This window comes from Heterodontus francisci, chromosome 1, assembly GCF_036365525.1.
Source record: "Heterodontus francisci isolate sHetFra1 chromosome 1, sHetFra1.hap1, whole genome shotgun sequence".
Lineage (NCBI taxonomy): Eukaryota > Metazoa > Chordata > Chondrichthyes > Heterodontiformes > Heterodontidae > Heterodontus > Heterodontus francisci.
Window position 1 is genome coordinate 251,801,809 of NC_090371.1, and position 19,192 is coordinate 251,821,000.

Consider the following 19,192-nt stretch of genomic DNA (forward strand, 5'->3'; position numbering starts at 1 on the left):
CTGTGAAAGCAGTTAACAGTTCACTCACTGACTGAATGCATATGCATTTCACAAGTGGCTGAATGTTGCTGGAATAACAGTTTTTTTAATGCATACTTAACAGAAATAAGTGTAATTTACCATCCTATTTTACCAACTTGGAGTTGCACCTACACAGTTCTGTACTCTCACAATTTTCTGCCAAAACAACTGATTGAATACATGCTAGCTGTTTCCCAGTGCCTGTATATTGCTTTTGCCCTCAGAGAAAGTTAAAGGTTCACAGAATAACAGGAAATAGCTAATAGAAAACCCATTACCTGGGTAAAAATGGCTTGGTCTTAACAGTGAGAACAGTTGGAACATGCATTCGACTCACCAAGCAGAATGTGAAGGTCACTTTCTGGGCCATGAAGAAAAATTTAAGTAAACTTTTGTTCAGCCTTGAGGGTTTGTTCTAACCAGTTAGAATGGCTTTGATGAGCTTGAAACCTTAAATATGAAACAGAAGAATGGCACATTGTGCTCATTTTGTATTTAATAACCTTTCAACTACAAACATTAACAGAAACTAAGGCCATGATAAGATGAGCTTCAACAAAGAAGATACCACAGCCCACTGATTTTATCCTTCCAAAATACTAACACTACCATACTTTCCATTAGAGTAGCTAACTTTTTCATTTAAATGAGTCTAGTATCCAGACCTCCAACCATTCATACTGTTGTTCATGTTTGTGTCAAGAAATAATTCTTAGTATATTTCCTCATTTTGAACCAGTGATTGTCCGCCTTCTACCCTGGTAAATCTGAAATTACAATACAGCTTCAGTATGACTGCTAATGATTTAACTAATTTGTTCATCTTCCTTTGATCTTCAGTGGCACAACTAGCAATCAAGTCTGCCATCATCAACATATTTGAGATCACCAATGACTGAAAACTTAACAGGGCAAACCAAATCAACATTGAGGCTACAAGGACGTGGCACATTCTGGCCATTCTGTGGTGAATGGCTCACCTTCTTGTAATATTCTGATAACTATTAAGGCTTAGCACAGAATACATAAGATTTTGATGGTTAAAATAACAGTAGTTTATTGAACATGCCTTGCATCTAAGGTTTCCTGTAAAACTCTCCACGGCGTTCTGTACAGATTACATTACATCACTTCCTGTGATGATGCGCACAATCTATTTACATAATCTTCCCAGTGTTATGCAAATACTTCCATGTTTTGTTAAAATTTGCGGACTTGTGTTTTATTTGGGAAAACTGAAAAAGAAGGTTTTTTTCACTGGGGTCATTGAAAGGACTGAGAGGTCTTGTTTGCAAACAGCATGTGCTGGAGGTCACCTGTCTTCAGATAAATATGCAGCAGGGTTTTTTTTTGACTTGGAGAAGATGTTTATAGAGGAATGACAAGTCAAGATTTATAGGGGTCAGGAGGCTTACTCTTGATATTGTCTTTGGTTTCACTTTGGACAGGGCTGGAGTTTTAAAAGAAAAGCCAAGAGAGCAGTCACCCCAGCTCAGCCTTTTCCATCTCTTTGAAAAGCCTTCCAGCTTTTCCACCTCTTTGAGAAGCTCTTAGAAGTGAGTGTAAGAATTAGAGAAGTTGATGCTACATTCGTCTGAAAGGCCTGCTTGAGATGTTGGGAAAACCTACCGGATAAATCCGCGACACCGCCTGAACGAATTGCTCCAGAGAAAGACCCCAGTGAAAGCCGTCTCTGCGTATTTAGGGCACCAGACCAAAAAAGGGACAACTGACATCTTTCCATATCTTCTCGTTTTTCTTCAAGAATTAGCAAGATTTTGGCCAAAGTATTCTTTTTTGTCTTTATTTGTAACAAAACTCTAAAAGCAAATCTCTTTTTTTCCGGTTAACCAGTGTGTGTTTATGTGTGTGTGAGGCTAAGGCAAAAGGGAACTTTCATATTTTAATCTGTGTGTTAATGCTTTGCTTTGTTACCGGTTATGTCTTGTTTTATAATTAACCGATAATTTTGTTGTTTATTAAAGAAACCTGGTTGGTGTATTTTATTCCAGGATAAAGAGTAGAGTATAGGACTGACCATATCAGCAACTGGGTAAACATTTAAATATATGTTCTGATCTGTGGAGAAATGGAACTAGAAAAAACAGTGTACTTCTCCCATCTCAGTCGTAATGTAATGGGGCTCTGTGTGGGATAACCCAACATCGATGACATACAATTGTAAGTGGGGTAATAATAAGTGAAAAGAAAAAAAAAAAGGTTTCTTGTGCAATAGAGTAAAGTTTGCACTACCAGACTGTCTTTGTCAGTTGCTACGACCTTTCTGGGGAAGGAGAATGTATCCCTGAGTGATTTGAGAAACTTAACCAACGTTAGTCTAAAGGAATTGGCAGAACTGTTGGTGTTGGAGTTAAAACCAGAAGCTAAGAAAGCAAATATAATTGCAGTAATAGCATACCATTTGAAATTGGAAGAACATAAAAGTGAAGCAGATGGTAGTGGAGTTGAATTAGCTAAAATTCAGTTACAGATGAAGCAGCTTGAGCTTGAACAGGAAACAGGGAAGACAAAACTTGAACTAGAATTTCAAAGAGAAAGAGCAGGAAGGGAATTCGAACTAAAAAAGATGGAACTAAGAAAAAGAGGTGGTCTTGACTCCAATGAAAGTTCTGGTGAGGAAAGATCTGACTCCAGTCCAGGATCCAGTGGAGAGTTTTTAAATTTGAGGAAAGGGCCACAGAGGCATTTTTCATTTCTTTTGAAAAGATAGTCAAACAGATAAAGTGGCTGAAGGAAAGCTGGACACTACATATATAAAACAGATTGTGGGCAGAGCTCATGACATTTATGCCATACTTCCTGAGGAGGCTTCTGTAGATTTTGAGATGGCAAAAAACGGTGATTCTCGTTGCTTGTGAGTTGGTCCCTGAAGCATACAGGCAGAAATTTCAACAGCCTGGGCAGACTTAAATAGAATTTGAGATGGTAAAGCAAATTAATTTTGATCATTAGATGCAGGCACTAAGGTAGAAGCCAAGTATGAGGCCCTAAGGGAATTAATTCTCCTGGAGGAATTTTAAAACTCTCTCCCTCCATTAGTAAGAACCCATGTAAAGAACCAGAGGATTTGAACAGCCAGACAGGCAGCAGAAATCGCTGATGATTACGAGCTTGTTTACAAGCTCAAACCTTTTGTCCGTCACCCCCACAAACCCAAGAAGCATAGAAGGTGGGAGGGTGAAAGGAAGGCAAGTATCTAGGGACAAGAAGGGTCTGCTGGGAACACCCCATGATCTCCTCCTCAGGCCAGAAAGGAAAGTGCTGAGGGTGGAAGTAAGGTCCAAAAGCCTAATTGTTATCATTACAACAAGGAGAAACACCTTTGTGCAGAATGCTGCAAGTAGCAGGGTAAACCCATGGGACTTATTGCGGTGCACAAGACCTATGCAGAGGAAGGGGCCCTGACCAGGAGTACAACAGATCAGGCTGTAGCTCTGACTGCAGCTGTAAGGTCAAGTACAAAACTGCTGTGAGTGCAGGGGATGTGAACAGGATACCTAAGCGTTATAGGGAATTCTTGTCAAAAGGAAAAGTAACTCCTTATCCCTCAAGTGAGGCAGATTAACCTATAGTTATACTTAGGGATACAGGAGCCACCCAAACTAGGGAAATGCATAACATTTCCACCAGAAAGTGCATTGAATGCCAAGATTTTAGTGAATGGTATTGACTGGGAGTATATACCCGTACCTTTGTATGGGTGCACCTAGAGTGTGACTTAATGTCTGGAATGGTAACTGTAGGGGTTGTCCATAGTTTGCCTGTTGATGGAGTTGACCTACTCTGTAGAATGATTTGGCCAGAGCGAAGGTAGTAGCTTCTCCAGTAGTCACAGAGAAACCAAGTGAAGTCAAAAAAAACAGAACAGTTACAGGAAATGTTCCCAAGAATTTTTCTTTCATGTGTAGTGACCTGAGCAATGGCTAAACAAGTTCCATTGTCGGAGGTAAACTTGGCACCACAGACAGATAGCCGAATATCTGAAACTTTGTTTGGGGACTTGAATAATCTGAAAGAAATGTTCAATAAATCTTCTTTGATCACGGCTCAGCAAGCCGATCCAGAGTTAAATAAAGTGGCACAATCAGCTCTAACGGAAGCTCAGGCAAAGGGAGTTCCGGAAGGCAGCTATATTAAAAATAGAATTCTGATGAGGAAGTAGAGACCTCCTCACAGACCTGCGGATGAAGAATGGACAGTTGTTCACCAGGTAGTGGTATCGCCAAAGATCGCCTGGAAATATCAAGGATAGTACATGAAATTCCTATAGCGGGACATGGGAAGATCCAGAAGACCCAATCACATAGAAGTCAACATTTTTGCTGGTCAGGTCTTTCCAAGAACATGGTGCAGTTTTGTAAAACGTGCCATATGTGTCACATTGTGGGAAAACCACAACCAGCCATAAAACCGGCACCTCGAATTCCCATACCAGATTTTGAGGAACCATTTATTAGGGTGTTGGTAGACAGTGTAGGACCTTTACTGAAAACAAAAGTGTGACACCAGTACATGCTCACTATCATGGATATGGCTACTCTGTTCCAGAGGCCATTCCCTTGAGAACAATTTCTGCTAAGGTAGTTGTGGGGAAGTTAATCCAGTTCTTCACTAGATATGGATTACTGATCGAGATTCAGTTGGATCAAGGTTCCAATTTTATGCCTAAATTTTTCCTGGAAGTTATGGGTAATTTGGATATAACACAGTTAAAACCTTCAGCATACCATCCACAGACACAAGGAGCTTTCGAAAGGTACCATCAGATCCTCACAATGATGATCAGGGCATACTGTCATGAACATCCCCATGATTGGGATAAAGGGCTGGAATTTCTTTTGCTTGCCAATAGGGATTCATCTAATGATTCGACAGGTTTTAGTCCTCTTGAATTAGTTTATGGACATAAGTTAAGAGGTCCTCTAAAACTAACTAAAGAAAGGGTTTTAGAACAGAGGGACAAATCTTTCGTGTTAGATTTTGTATCCATGGTCTGGGAACAGCTATGAGAGCCTGCAAAGTGGCTCAGGAACATCTTAAAGCTTCCCAAACAAACAAGAAGAAATGGGCAGACAGGCATGCCAAGACCCAAACATTTCAACCAGGGGATGAGGTGTCCGTATTACTGCCTTTACAGGGTGAACCGCTGAAAGTATGGTTCAGTGGTCCATATAAAGTTTCAAAAGAATTGGTAAATTATTTGATTGACACCCAAGATCACTGGAAAAAAGAATCGGCTGTGTCCCATCAATATCTTGAAACAATATCACCGCCGGGAGGAGGATAAGCAAGCACAGGTATGTCAGGTAATAAGGACAATGAAGAACAAAGGGATAGTGAGCATGAGGCAGAAGGAGGCCTAGACAGTTCCCAAATTGAACTTCCAACTTCAGTTAGCAACACTGAATTTTTAGGTAGATTAGACACTACGCTTTTGTATTTAGATGCAGAACAATGAGAAGACCTAACAAGGCTACTCATAGCATTTAAAAGAGTCTATAGGGACAAATCAGGATGTACAACCATAGTCACACATGATGTGGATGTAGGGGAATCTTTCCTATAAAACAGCATCCTTATCACTTAAGTCCAAAGAAACTGACCCAGTTGAGGGCAGAAGTCTAATACATGTTGGAAAACCACTGAATTGAACTCAGGCAAAGCAGCTGAAGTTCCCCAGTCATGTTAGTGCCTAAGCCTGATGGTTGAACTAGATTTTACATAGATTACAGAAAGGTTAATGTAGTAACAAAGGCAGACTCCTACCCAATTCTTCGCTTGGAAAACTGTATTGACAGCATTCTTACCAAAATATATTTGTTAAAGGGATACTGGTAGGTTCCTTTAACACTCCAAGCTAAAGAAATATCAGCCTTTTTCACACCAGAAATTCTTTTTCAATGCTGAGTGATGCCTCTTAGGCTAAAAAATGCCCCAGCAACTTATCAGAGACGAATGAACCAAGTGGTAGCCAATGATCCTAACTGGGTGGTTTACCTTGATGATGTGCTGGTGCACAGTGACACTTGGAAGGACCGCTTGGAACAACTAAAAACTCTGTTTAGAAAATCATAGTTAGCTGATTTGGTGACAAACCTTGCCAAAAGTGAATTTGCAAACGCGCGGGTAACCTACATTGAGCATATAGTAGGGCAAGGACAAGTGTTGCCAAGAACAACAAAAATACAAGCATTGGTGGAGTTACCTGCCCTAAGACTAAATGAGAAATTATGACGTTTTCAGAGATTTGTTGTTCCTACCACAAATTTGTACAAAACTTCAGCACTATAGCTGCTCCACTGATGGATTTGGTACAAAAGGAAGCCAAGGTAGTGTGGTAGTGTGCATCTTTTGAAAGGCTGAAAGCAATTCTAATCAAGGAACCAGTGTTGGCTGCCCCAAATTTCACTAAGTCCTTCAAGGTAGCAATTGATGCTAGTTTTTTTTTGTCCATACTTTAGAATGAAACACATTTAAAAATGGCATTTCATTCCTCCAAGGGTGGAGGTGTCATGAACATGCTTCCAATATTTTTTATTCTGAGGTCTTGTGTTTAAAAGATTGTGGAAAATACCTGAGGAGATGCTGGACTTTTTTTTACAGAAAGGGTCACTGTAAGGACACTTGGGATTTTGTTTATAAATAAACACTAACTGGAAGTCACATGTCTTAAGCAAAGTAAACAGCCAGAGCCTTATGGATTATGGAACTATTGGAGATGTTTATAGAGAAGTCATGTGTCTAGATATATGGTGGTCAGGAATTGGTTTCATTTTTGAACTGTTTTAATGAGCACCTGCTAAGAGAGGTCACCCAACTCATCCTTTGCCACCTGTGCTGAAAAATCTTCTGAGAATCCATTGTGATAACTGAACTCACTTATGCAGTAATTCTCCCAAAAAGCCTGCAAGAATAGTCCTCGATGTCTCCTGAACAGAACTGCTCCAGAAAGATCCCAGTGACAGCTATCAATGTGTATCCAGATGCCAGGCCGAAAGTCACATGGAACATTTCATATCTTATTTTTTTTTTCTTCAAGAATTAACAAGTATTTGGCCAATGTATTTTTGTTTTTGTCAAGCTGATCTCTGCAGAGAAAGATTCTTTATGTTTCCTTTAACTTGTGTGTGCATGCATGTGTGTTGGGTTATTTAGAAAGGAATGTATTTATACTTCCATATTTCAACCTTTGTGTTAATAAGCTTTGCATCTTTATTGAATAAGTCTTGTTTTATAATAAATTAATAACTTTGTTGTTTATTAAAGAAACCTGGTTGGCGGATTTTTCTTCTGAATCTAATTTAGATAAAGTATATAATTGGCTGTATCGGTAACTGGGTAAAATATTTAAATATATGTTGTGACCAGTGGAGTAGTGGAACTACAGAAAGGCAGTGCATTCCTCCAACCTTGTTCGTAACATTAGGTGTATACAACCACACTCACTCTACTTCCTTCCTTAAAGTAATATGGTGTGTCCTTTGTAACTTCCTCAATCCTCTAACTAATTTTGGAAATTTGGCTCTAAAATTTCTAGGCTTGTCTTCCTTACATTCGAGCTCTTCCACTCTATATATGAGTTGTATGTCTTTGCAAACCTTCCTACTTAGGAATGAACAACTTTGATTTTTAATTACATATAAGGTCTCAGAAATTTCCTTTCCCCAGTAACTCAATGTTGTCTTTAACTCTCCCATTACCTTCAACTCAATGCCTCCAGGCCCACACAATTGTTTACCTCTTGGTTTGAGAGTTTTATTTTTCAGCCATGGTTTTGTGCCTGATAGTACTACAACTGCTGCTTCTGTGTCCAGTTTAAAATTAGTCTTGCTTCCTTCCACAAGAATTTCTGCCGTTCCGGCAACTCTCACTGTTTCCCTGGATTTCCCCTAAAAAAAGTATTTCCATACTTATTATATCATGTACTTCATTAGCTTTTTTGTTCTCTCAGAATTTTCTTTTAATAGTATTCAGCACTGTTTTTGTTTACTTCAGCACACTGACTGAAAGTGTCCCATCTTTTTGCATGAAAAACACTCCACTTCTCTGGCTGGGCAGTTTTCCTACTTGTGCCTCTCATGGCCACACCTACTTCAATTGGTTGTGGCTACCTCTAGATGCTGTTCCTGTCTTTCTTGTCTTTTACCGCCATTTTTCCCTCTCGTTTTTTTCATGAATTCAATGGAGTCTGCTACTCTCGAGATCGGACTCTCCCAGTCCCCTTGAACAATGAATTGATTAAACTTTCTTACCTCCGCATGTCTGCTCAACTGACTCACTCTCGTTAACGTGAGATCATCCCTGGACTGTAGATGATCCAAAAGGGCATCATCTAATATACCGACTACAATCCTGTCTCTCATCAGTTCTTCCCTTAAGCTGCTGTCTTCGCAATCCTCTGTGAGTTTATATAAATCGTTGATAAATGAATCAATGCTCTGCTCTTTCTGCTGGGTTTGCTTATTAAATTTGGCACACTCCACAATTACATTTTTCTTTACATTAAAGTAAGTCCTAATTGCCTTAATAACTTCTTCACATGTAACCTTCTCTTCATCTATGCCTTGAGTTATGAGGATGTCATCTGCACACTCCCCGATTGCGTACTGAGCTGTTCCTTGTCTGGCTCCTGCAGAGTCTCGATGTGGTACGATACCTTGCAAACCTCGAGACCCATTTTGGCCACGCCTCAGCTTGGTTCAGTCCAGCTACTTTTCCGAAGTTCTCCGGTAAAGGCAAAGATTTCTCCATCATCATTTTAAATTTACTGTTGCCAACATATAATATTCCGATAACTATTAAGGTTTAGTGCAGAAATTATAAGAGTCTGATGATTAACATCATGGGAGTTTATTGAACACGCCATGCATTTAAGGTTTCCTCGACAACTCTCCACGAGGTTCGGTACAGATTGCATTACATCACTTCTGTAATGATGCACAGTCTATTGATATAATCTGCCCAGTAACAACCCAATGCCCACTATATTACATTAAACTATACCTCTGACCCCTCAAAGCCTATCCATCATCTATATGGTTCATGTCAGGAGTGTAAGGTAATAGTCAACACTCATCTGGATGAGTACAGCCACAACGCTGATTAAGAAGCTCACCAACATACAACAACAACTTGCATTTATGCAGCACTTTCAAAGTAGTAAAATGTCTCAAGATGTTTAATCAGATAAAAATTGACACTGATCCAAAGAAGGTGGCATTAACAGATGACCAAACATTTGGTTGAAGAGGTAGGGTTCAATAGTGTCTTCAAGGAGCAGAGAGATGGAGAGGCGAAGAGGTTTGGGATGGGAATTTCAGAGCCTAGGGCTTAGCCAACTGAAGGCAAGGCCTCCAATAGTGAGGTGAAGGAATAAGGGATACACAAAGTTGAAGCAATGCGAAGTTCTCAGGGGTTTGTAAGGCTGGAGGAGAGAAATTCCCTTGATTGGTGTCCATGGCACTATCCTCAGTTTCCACCCCCTCCATTATCCACGTACCATTGCTGCAGTATGTACAATCTACAGGACATGCTACACAACTCACCAAGGTCACTTCAAATAGACCTCCACCCCCTGTGATCTCAACCACCGAGAAATATAAGAGAAGCAGTACGATGGGAACACCATCACTCCAAAGTGCCTCCAAATCACATTGTAAAAATATTACCTTCATTGTCACTGGGTCATTATACCTATATTTTCCTGCCTGCCACCATTGTGGGAACATCACCACTACGAGAACTGCCCTTGTTCAAGAAGAAGGCCCACCACTTTCTCAAAGCAACTCGTGATGGCCAGTGCCACCCACAGCCTGGAACTAAAATAAGATGTAACCATACTTCCTGTTTCCTTTGTGCATTGCTGTCCCACAGTGTTTGGTCAGGGTAAGTGACAAATCATCCAGGTCTCTAACGGCATGATTCTCTGTTGGTTTCCGCCCCACTTCTCTGGAGTCATCTAAGTCTCTTCTAACATCTGCCTTGACAGGCTATGCCCAACCATGGGGAAGAATTTTGTGCAGCCATTTGAAACGGGAATGGTGGCGAGGGGGGACAGAGAATTCATTAGGAAGTGTCCGCCTGGGCATCCGGCATCGTAACATCAGTTCCAGATTTAGTCACTGGCAGGGAAGCAAAATGGAATCAACACCCCAACATGACAGAAGTGTATTTTAATTTGTAGAACACTTACTTTCAATATCCATTTATCGAGATTTAATGGGGGATTATGTGGACAGCAGGTGGAACTCATGTGCCTTTGAGTTCACGACCGTTGAAAGCTGGTGACATCGAGGCGAAGCTTCAGTGCCGTGATGGAGAGGCAGCAAGAACAAGCACTGCATGGGTGAGAGGGGGTTGTGGAGGCCACTTTCGGACTGTAGAGCTGTGTGCTCTGCAAGGGGAGGGGGGTCGGGGTCTCGGGGGCTCTGCAATGCTGGAAGCTTGGGTTTGGATGGCTATATCTGATGAACAAACTGTTGGATGAGATGTGTATTTGTCAATAGTGCTGGATGAGAGGGTTGGCCATCAGCTAGGGTGGGCACTGAGGGCAATCAGGGAATCTACCAGGAGAAGTTGCAAAAGCTCAGCTGCCAGGTCAGGGTCATCTCTGCATTAACAGTGCTCTGTAAGCCCACTAGATACCTTGCTTGGGTCTCATACATACTATCTTTTTGGACCTCCATGGTGTGATGCAGCACCTCCAATGGAGGGAGAGCCAGGTGGCACCTGTGCCTGCCGGTGAAGCTCCATGAAAAGAGTGACAGCAGCCGGCCATGCCAAGAAGGATCTACCTGTGTCAGAGAGTGTACCAGACTCAAATCAGCTACCTCCAAATGTCCGAGCGGCATTGTCAGTGAAGACGATGGCTTTCCAAGGAGGCCTTCACCGACTTGTGCGCCATACTTCAGGACGAGTTGTAACCTATGGGATTTGTGGGTCACCCTATGCCAGTGGCCCTGAAGATCACACTAGCACTAAACCTTTATGCATCTGGATCATTCCAAGGATCCACCAAGGGACCGGCTAAGTAGGTTCTATTCTGCATGTTGTCTGGTCTGGACAACTACTCTCTACAGACTCACACACAGAATGGAAGTCACATGGTACAGTACATCATTTCCCTTACACTGTTGCACATCGAAAACATAACCACACCTTCTCAAAGGTGTACCACAACAGTGACCAATGCCCTGTTCAAGAGGGCTGCCAACTATGTGCGTTATCAGATCGACCCAGACAGTCAGGCAGAGAAGGCTATCGGATTCGGGGCCATCGCTGGATTCCCCCATTTGCAAGGTGTGATAGATTGCACAAATGTGGCCATCAAGGCCCTAACAGAGCAGCCAGCCGCCTTCATCAACAGGAAGGGCTTTCATTCCATCAACATTCAACTGGTCTGCCACCACCAAAAGGATTTCCTGCAGGTGTGTATCCGCTTCCCGGACAACAGCCATGACATCTACATAGTTCAATGGTCCCAGGTGCCACAGCTTTTCAGGCACCACCCCCCACCTGCCTTCAGGGAAAGAGTCTCAGGGGCAAGAACTACCCATTAAAGACATGGCTACTGACGCAATGCAGCGGAGGAGAGGTACAACAGTTGCCATGGCTCCACCCAAGCAACCATCCAGCAGGCCACTGGGCTGCTGAAGATGAGATTCCAGTGTCTGGATCGATCTATTGGAGCCCTACAGTATGCCCCAGTGAGGGTCTCACGTATCATAGTGATCTGCTGTGCTCTGTACAATCTAGCACTGCAGAGGGGGCGGCCTTGCATGATATTAAGATGCCTGAGCGACACTCCTTCACCAACGAGGAATACGTGGATGAGGGAGAGGAGCAAGCAGCACTGGATGTTGAATCCCTTGCATCAGAGGTCAGGTAGATTAAGCGACGTGCCAAGGAGGCAAGAAATAATCTCAAAAATACCTGCTTCCATCCACCCCGATGTCCACTTACAGAGAAACCAATAGAGACTGACCTCAGGGCATGTAGTCTGTTGCCTCCCTTCCATTTGTGTTCCATGCCTAGTGCCAAACTGAAACACGCCCTAGTGCCAAAAAGACATCATATTTAGATGAGGGCTGTGCCTACACTGGCATCCACTAAGGGGGAAGAGTGAAGTCAGCAGCTCACAATTAAGGCATGATAGAATAATCTCTTTTACACAATGAACATTAATGTCTTGAACAGAAGAACTTTATATGAAGCATCATATGTCAGATATCAAACACACGTGAACCCCCAAATGTGCCTAGGTAGTTTTCTTTATATCTTTGTGAGTACTTCTATGAGGTGTGAACCCAGCGCCAGCAGCTGTGCTGGAGGCAGGCTCCCGACAAGGCTGCCCCTAGGCCTGTCAAGACGTTGGTGGTCATCCTCTGGCTGCCTGAGTTCTGGAAGGCCCCGGCTGCTTGAAGGTGCTCTGCACTAGTGCAGGAATTTCCTCAGGTGTCACAGCTACTGGAGCTGAGCCCACTGACGCAGGGGCTGAGGAGCAACTGTCCACACTCAGTGTCCGGAGAGGAGTCCCCAGCTGTGGAGGTCAGCCTTTCAACCTCCCTTTCAAAGCTCATTGAACCTCCTGGCTGACCAAAGAAGGACGAGCAGCTGGAAAAGACTCCAGGCACCTTGTCCTACTCTCACCTGGCCACTGCTGCGTCAAGCTTACGGCCAAGGTGTTAGTCTGCAGGCCTGAACTCATCTGTGGGATCTGGATCTCCATGAGGGTCGCCAACCTCTTGATGGAGGAAGCCTGCATTTGTATGCCTGAGACACACCAACAGTCATGGCTTGGATGGACTGCTCAATCATCCGCTCATGGCTGATAATTGCCTCAGACATCTCCACCAGATGTTGCCTTACATCTTTCTGCAACTCCAGCATGCCCTGTGCTGGAACCACCAGAGGCTTGTGATGAGCCTGGGACTCAGTGTGGGCCTGGCCACCCACAGTCCTCTGACTGTCAGAGGCCTCGACTGTCTCATCCTCATCCAGCTGCTCGGCCACGCATGCGGTGCTTTCACCAGGTTGTGACCCTGATTCTACAGCCGAGCGGAAATCCACCAAGGTGGAAGTATCTGCGCTGGTGGAAGATGCAAGAGAGTCTTGGGATGGTGCAGCCTCTGAGTGCCCTTCCTCCTCGGAGCTTGATGGTTATCACCCTTCAGCTGTAGTCGCCTGCGGACGCCGATCTGCTTGAAAGAATACAAACATGAGTGGGTTAGGCTGTGCAGCTCTCGTCATGCCAACCAAACGTGATGTGTGTCTCCAGATGCTGATGGAAGCCAATTCTCACTTTCTTGCGTGGAGACTCCAGTTTCTCCATCGAATATGGAGAGGCTGCCCTGTGTCCCTGCCAATTCTTAGGCCATTTCCTCAGCTGAGGTGAGAAGCTGAAGATCCAGTATGCCTCCACCTGTTTGAGCTTTCTCCTTCCTGTTGTGAGCCTTCTTGTCATGTGAGAAGATGGAGATAGTCATAATTTACAGAGCGATCAACATAACAGGTCTGCTAGTGCCAACCCCTCGTCCCCTACTGGGCTTTCACATATAGCTCATGCTGCCGCCTGCTCTCAGGGGAGTTATGGAGGTGAGCAGTGAAAGGAGGTGGCCTATGGCTGAGATGCAGCCATGCTTCTGTCAGGATGAGGTGATGCATAGCCCCCTCTTCATTGCTGCTGTAGTGCCACCTTCCCCATGTTCCACTTCCTACTGCACAGTCTCTTGCAATCTAAAAAGAGAGGTGTGGAGCACACACCTTGGCAGAATGCGGGAGGTCATTGACCCTCTTGTGGCACTATACCCAGTTCTATCCCATGGCTTGTTTGGTCAGGCGGGAGGGCCTCTTCTTGCCATCATTGGGGAAGAGAACCTCCCGCCTTTCCCTTGCAGCCTGAAGGAGAATCTGGAGGGACGCATCACCAAAACTTGGGGCCACGCTGTGTCTTTGCTCAGCCATTCTGCGGGTCCGCCTTGGGGTATTGGTGGGGGTCAAGAGTCAGTGCAGAATGGGTCACGGTTTTGAGCAGCTAGCAGCAAGTGAATTCAAGGAAGTAATGCAAGCAGGACTGGCAGGTCTTTAAATATGGCACCAGCACCTGCTACGGAGTCATCTGACGTCTTATTCAGCATCTCACCTCCCCCAGCCGCCACATGATTGGGGGGGGTCCATGCCTCCATTATGCAAAATGGCCAGTCACGTGATGGCAGTGGGATGAGGTGACTGCCCACGTGACAAACGGAAATGGCTCCTATTTCCAGGCGACTACAGGTCCCATCAGTGGGCTCACTAAATTCAGCCCCATGGAGTGCATATGCCACTTATTTTTATTTCCAATATGGCACACCTTGAGCTTGTTGATATTGAACGTTTCCACTGATTGCCCAAGATTAAAGGAGTGCTAGTAAACTGTTGTCACACCAGCTTCCTCCAATGCTTCTCCTTCACCATCTCCATCAATGGGACTGCCTCATTTGATTTCGCGCTTACCCATTTATTTTTACCGAAGGGGGTCTCTTCCCATCCTTGTACAATTACCACTGAAATTAATGGAAGTAAAAATCGGGGCAATGTGAACTGGCTACTGACTCGATTGTCACCTGTTGTACACTATCATATGCAGTCAAGATCTACCTCAAAAACCTTTTTTGTAGCTTCCTCCAATCAATTTAGAATGCTACCTCCACAAGCCATTTATGAGGTTAGCAGGCAAGTTCTATCCTTTAAGAAGGTGTGTTAGCTCAGTTGCAGATTTGGATAAATAAGTATAGCTGCACTGTGTAAAAACTAGTTACATGCTTAATTGCAACTGAAAAGAAATCAAATTGAAACATTGTGACAATCTTCTACTTTGCTCCCGATTCCATAATATATGGAAAAGTACACATAACTTCTGAGTATAGCTTTCAATGAAAACATACAGTGAAATTGGAAGTAAAATGTAAACTCAAATAATAGATTTATTGGTACTCTCCATTATGAATCTGTTTCATTTACAACGAGGGTGTTTGATAGAAACAAACCACACTGACCTACATTAAAAAAAACTTTCAAAATATTGGCCTAGAAATTCGATCCACCATTTCCCAATTTATGCCTCCACCAAAGTTAAAAATTCCACCAGTAGTCTCTTGGATTCAATTTCATTGGTCACTCCCATAAGCAGACCTCACATCCCCTATGTCTGAGAACACAGTTTTTCTACAGTATCTAATTAAACCATAGCATCACTCAAAGGTTGTAACAGAGAGTGCTTGTTGCATATATTGACTGTAATAACTCACGGCCAACATCTCCATTCTGTTTTTACTCAAGGTGAACTAAAAAAAACTTTAGTGAGACAAGTCACAGTTGTAAACCAACAAACTGGTTTATTTTGCATAGAATATATGAATGACCACAATACAGTTTTCACAGTTTCATCTATTCATCTATTGCCTAGTGCTCCTCATACACGTAAACTAATAATATGTTCTTAGCAGAAACACACTTTCAAGTTAACTAATCTCCAGCTTAATGGTTCTAATTTCTCACATTGCAGGCCAATTAATCTGCTAGCCTAGAGTCTCTGTCCAAAACGTTCCTTATTTAATTCACCTTCGATGGGTATTCCACCCATATTGACTGTAAACAAAGGAAACCATCTCTATTGATGGTTGAAGATATTTCAGCAATAATATGACCATTTGCAGATGAAACACAACATTAACATTCAAAACAAAACCATCTGATAGCATCCATCCATTGCCCAGTGATCATTTTTAATGTCAGGTCAAAAACAGTTGAATTTAAGTTATAGGAAGTATTATAAGTTGATAAAACTATGCTTGGATGATGCCAGTAAAACCCAAAGTGCTATATTCATGGAATTCTTTGAACTTATTCGAGGGGTTCAGCATTGCTGGACTGCTGCCAATAAGGAACTTGCATAGGAACTTAAAATGACGATATTTTACTTGTCTTATCGCGAGGAGAAATTTGTTTTTCCTATTTTCATCCTAGTTTCACCATGGTCCCTTGTGCTCTGATTCTTCCTCTTTTGTACAGAGGAAGTAATGGCATATTTGGGTGGGGGCGAAGGGTAAAATTTGGGAAGAGGTGATAAATCAAAGAGTAGAGATAAGTCAAGAGAGAAAGGTATTAATCTGGGAAATGATAAACAGACCATGGCAGGAAGGAACAGAGAGTACAAATTAAAGAGTAAATCAGCAGATAAAGCTAGAGGTTACAAAATAATAAAAGGACAAAACTAAAGGCTCTGTATCTGAATCCACGTAGCATTCGAAACAAAACAGATGAACTGATAGCGCAAATAGAAATAACTAAGTACAATCTGATAGCCATTACAGAGACATGGCTGCAGGATGACATGGATTGGGACCTGAATATTGAAGGGTACATGGTATTTAGGAAGGACAGGAAGCTAGGAAAAGGTGGAGGGGTAGCTCTGTTAATTAATGATGGTATGAGCACAATAGCGAGGGTGAACTAAGTTCAGGAAAACAGGATGTAGAAGCGATTTGGGTAGAGATGAGAAATTATAAAGGCAAGAAGTCACTTGTGGGAATTGTGTACAGCCCCCTAACAGTAACCACAGAATAGGATGGAGTAGGAAGGAAGAAATAATGGGAATAATGGGAGCTTGTCAAAAAGGTACAGCAATAATCATTGGGGAATTTTAATCTACATATAGACTGGAAAAATCAGATGGGCAAAGCTAGCCTAGATGAAGAGGTCATAGAATGTTTTCAGGATAGTTTCTTAGAACAGCACATTCTGGAGCGAACCAGAGAGCAGGCTATACTAGACCTGGTATTGTGCAACAAGATAGGATTAATTAATGACCTCATAGTGAAGGCACCCCTAGGCAGCAGTGATCATAATATGTTGAATTTTACATTCAGTTTGAGGGAGAGAAGAGTGGGTCTTAAACTTAAATAAGGGCAATTATGAGGGCATGGAAGTAGAGCTAGCAAAAGTGAACTGGCAAAGTGAATTAAGGGATAGGTCAATAGAGATGCAGTGGTAGACATTTACGGAGATATTTCAAAATACACAGAATAGATGTAGGCCGAGGAGGAAAAAATCCAAGGGGAGGACACACTATCCATGATTAACTAAAGAAGTTAAAGATAGTATCAAACTTAAAGAAAAAAACATATAATTGCACAAAGATGGGTGGCAGGTCAGAAGATTGGACAGAATAGAAAAAAAAAGCAAAGAATGATTAAAAGATTAATAAGGAGGGAAAAATTAGAGTACAAGAGAAAGCTAGCTAGAATTATAAAAACAGATAGTAAGGGTTTCTATAGACATTTAAAAAAGAAAAGAGTTAACAAAGTGAGCGTTGGTCCGATAGAAAGTGAGTCTGGGGAATTAATAAGGGAAAATAAGGAGATGGCAGATAAATTAAACAGATATTTTGTATCGGTCTTCAATATAGAGGATACAAGTAACATCTCAGAAATAGCTGTAAAACAGGAAATGGAAGGGAGGGAGGAACTAGAGAAAATTACAATCACAAGCGAAGTGGTACTAAGCAAATGTTGGAGCTGCAGACAGACATCTCCCAGGGTCCTGATGGACTTCATCCTAGGGTGTTAAAAGAAGCAGCTAGTGAGAAAGTTGATGTGTTGGTTTTCATTTTCCAAAATTCCCTAGATTTAGGAAAGGTTCCATGAGATTGGAAAATGGCCAATGTAACTCCTCTATTCAAAAAGGGAGGGAGACAGAAAGCAGGAAACTACAGGTCAGTTAGCTTAACAACTGGCTTAGGGAAAATGTTACAAGCTATTTTAAAGACGTTATAGCAGGGTACTTAGAAAAATTCAAGGTAATCAGGCAGAGTCAACATGGTTTTGTGAAAGGGTTATCATGTTTAATCAATTTATTGGTGTTCTTTGAAGAAGTAACATGTGCTGTGGATAAAAGGGGACCGGTTGGATGTACTGTACTTCGATTTCCAGAAGGCATTTGATAAGGTGCCACATCAAAGGTTATTGCACAAAATAAAAGCTCATGGTGTAGCAGGTAACATATTGGCATGGGTAGAAGATTAGCTAGCTAACAGTGAACAGAGAGTAGGCATAAATGGGTCATTTTTCTGGTTGGCAAGATGTAACGAGTGGTGTGCCACAGGGATCTGTGCTGGGGCCTCAACTTTTTACAATTTAGTTAAATGACTTGGATGAAGGGAACAAAGGTATGGTTGCTAATTTTGCTGATGACACAAAAGATTGGAAAGTAAGTTGTGATGAGGACATAAGGAGGCTACAAAAGGATATAGATAGGTTAAGTGAGTGAGCGAAGACCTGGCAAATGGAGTATAATGTGGAAAAATGTGAAATTGTCCATTTTGTCAGGAAGAATAAAAAAGAAGAATATTAGCTGAATGGTGAGAGATTGCAGGGCTCTGAGATGCAGAGGGATCTGAGTGTCCTCATGCATGAATCGCAAAAGGTTAGTATGTGGGTACAGCAAGTAATTTGGAAAGCTAATAAAATGTTATCGTTTATTGCAAGGGGAATTTAATACAAAAGTAGGGAGCACTCAGGTCGAACCCCGACATTGACATCAAACCTGCAGACAAGGGTGGTGCTGTTGTTGTCTGGCGTACCGACCTCTACCTTGCAGAGGCTCAGCGCCAACTCTCAGACACCTCTTCCTACCTTCCCCTGGATCATGATCCCACCACCAAACATCAAGCTACTGTCTACAGAACTGCCACTGATCTCATCTCCTGTGTAGATCTTCCCTCTACAGCTTCCAAACTCATAGCCCCACAAACCCGGACAGCCCGCTTCTACCTCCTTCCCAAAATCCACAAACAGGACTGTCCCAGCAGATCCATTGTTTCAACCTGTTCCTGCCCCACTGAACTTATTTCTTCCTATCTTGACTCTATCTTTTCTCCCCTGGTCCGGTCTCTTCCCACCTACATCTGTGACTCTTCTGACACCCTACGTAATTTTGACAATTTCCAGTTTCCTGGCCCTAACCACCTTCTCTTCACTATGGATGTCCAATCTCTCTATACCTCCATCCCACACCAGGATGGTTTGAAGCCTCTCTGCTTCTTCCTTGAACAGAGGCCCAACCAGTCCCCATTCACCACCATCCTCCTCCGTCTGGCTGAGCTTGTTCTCGC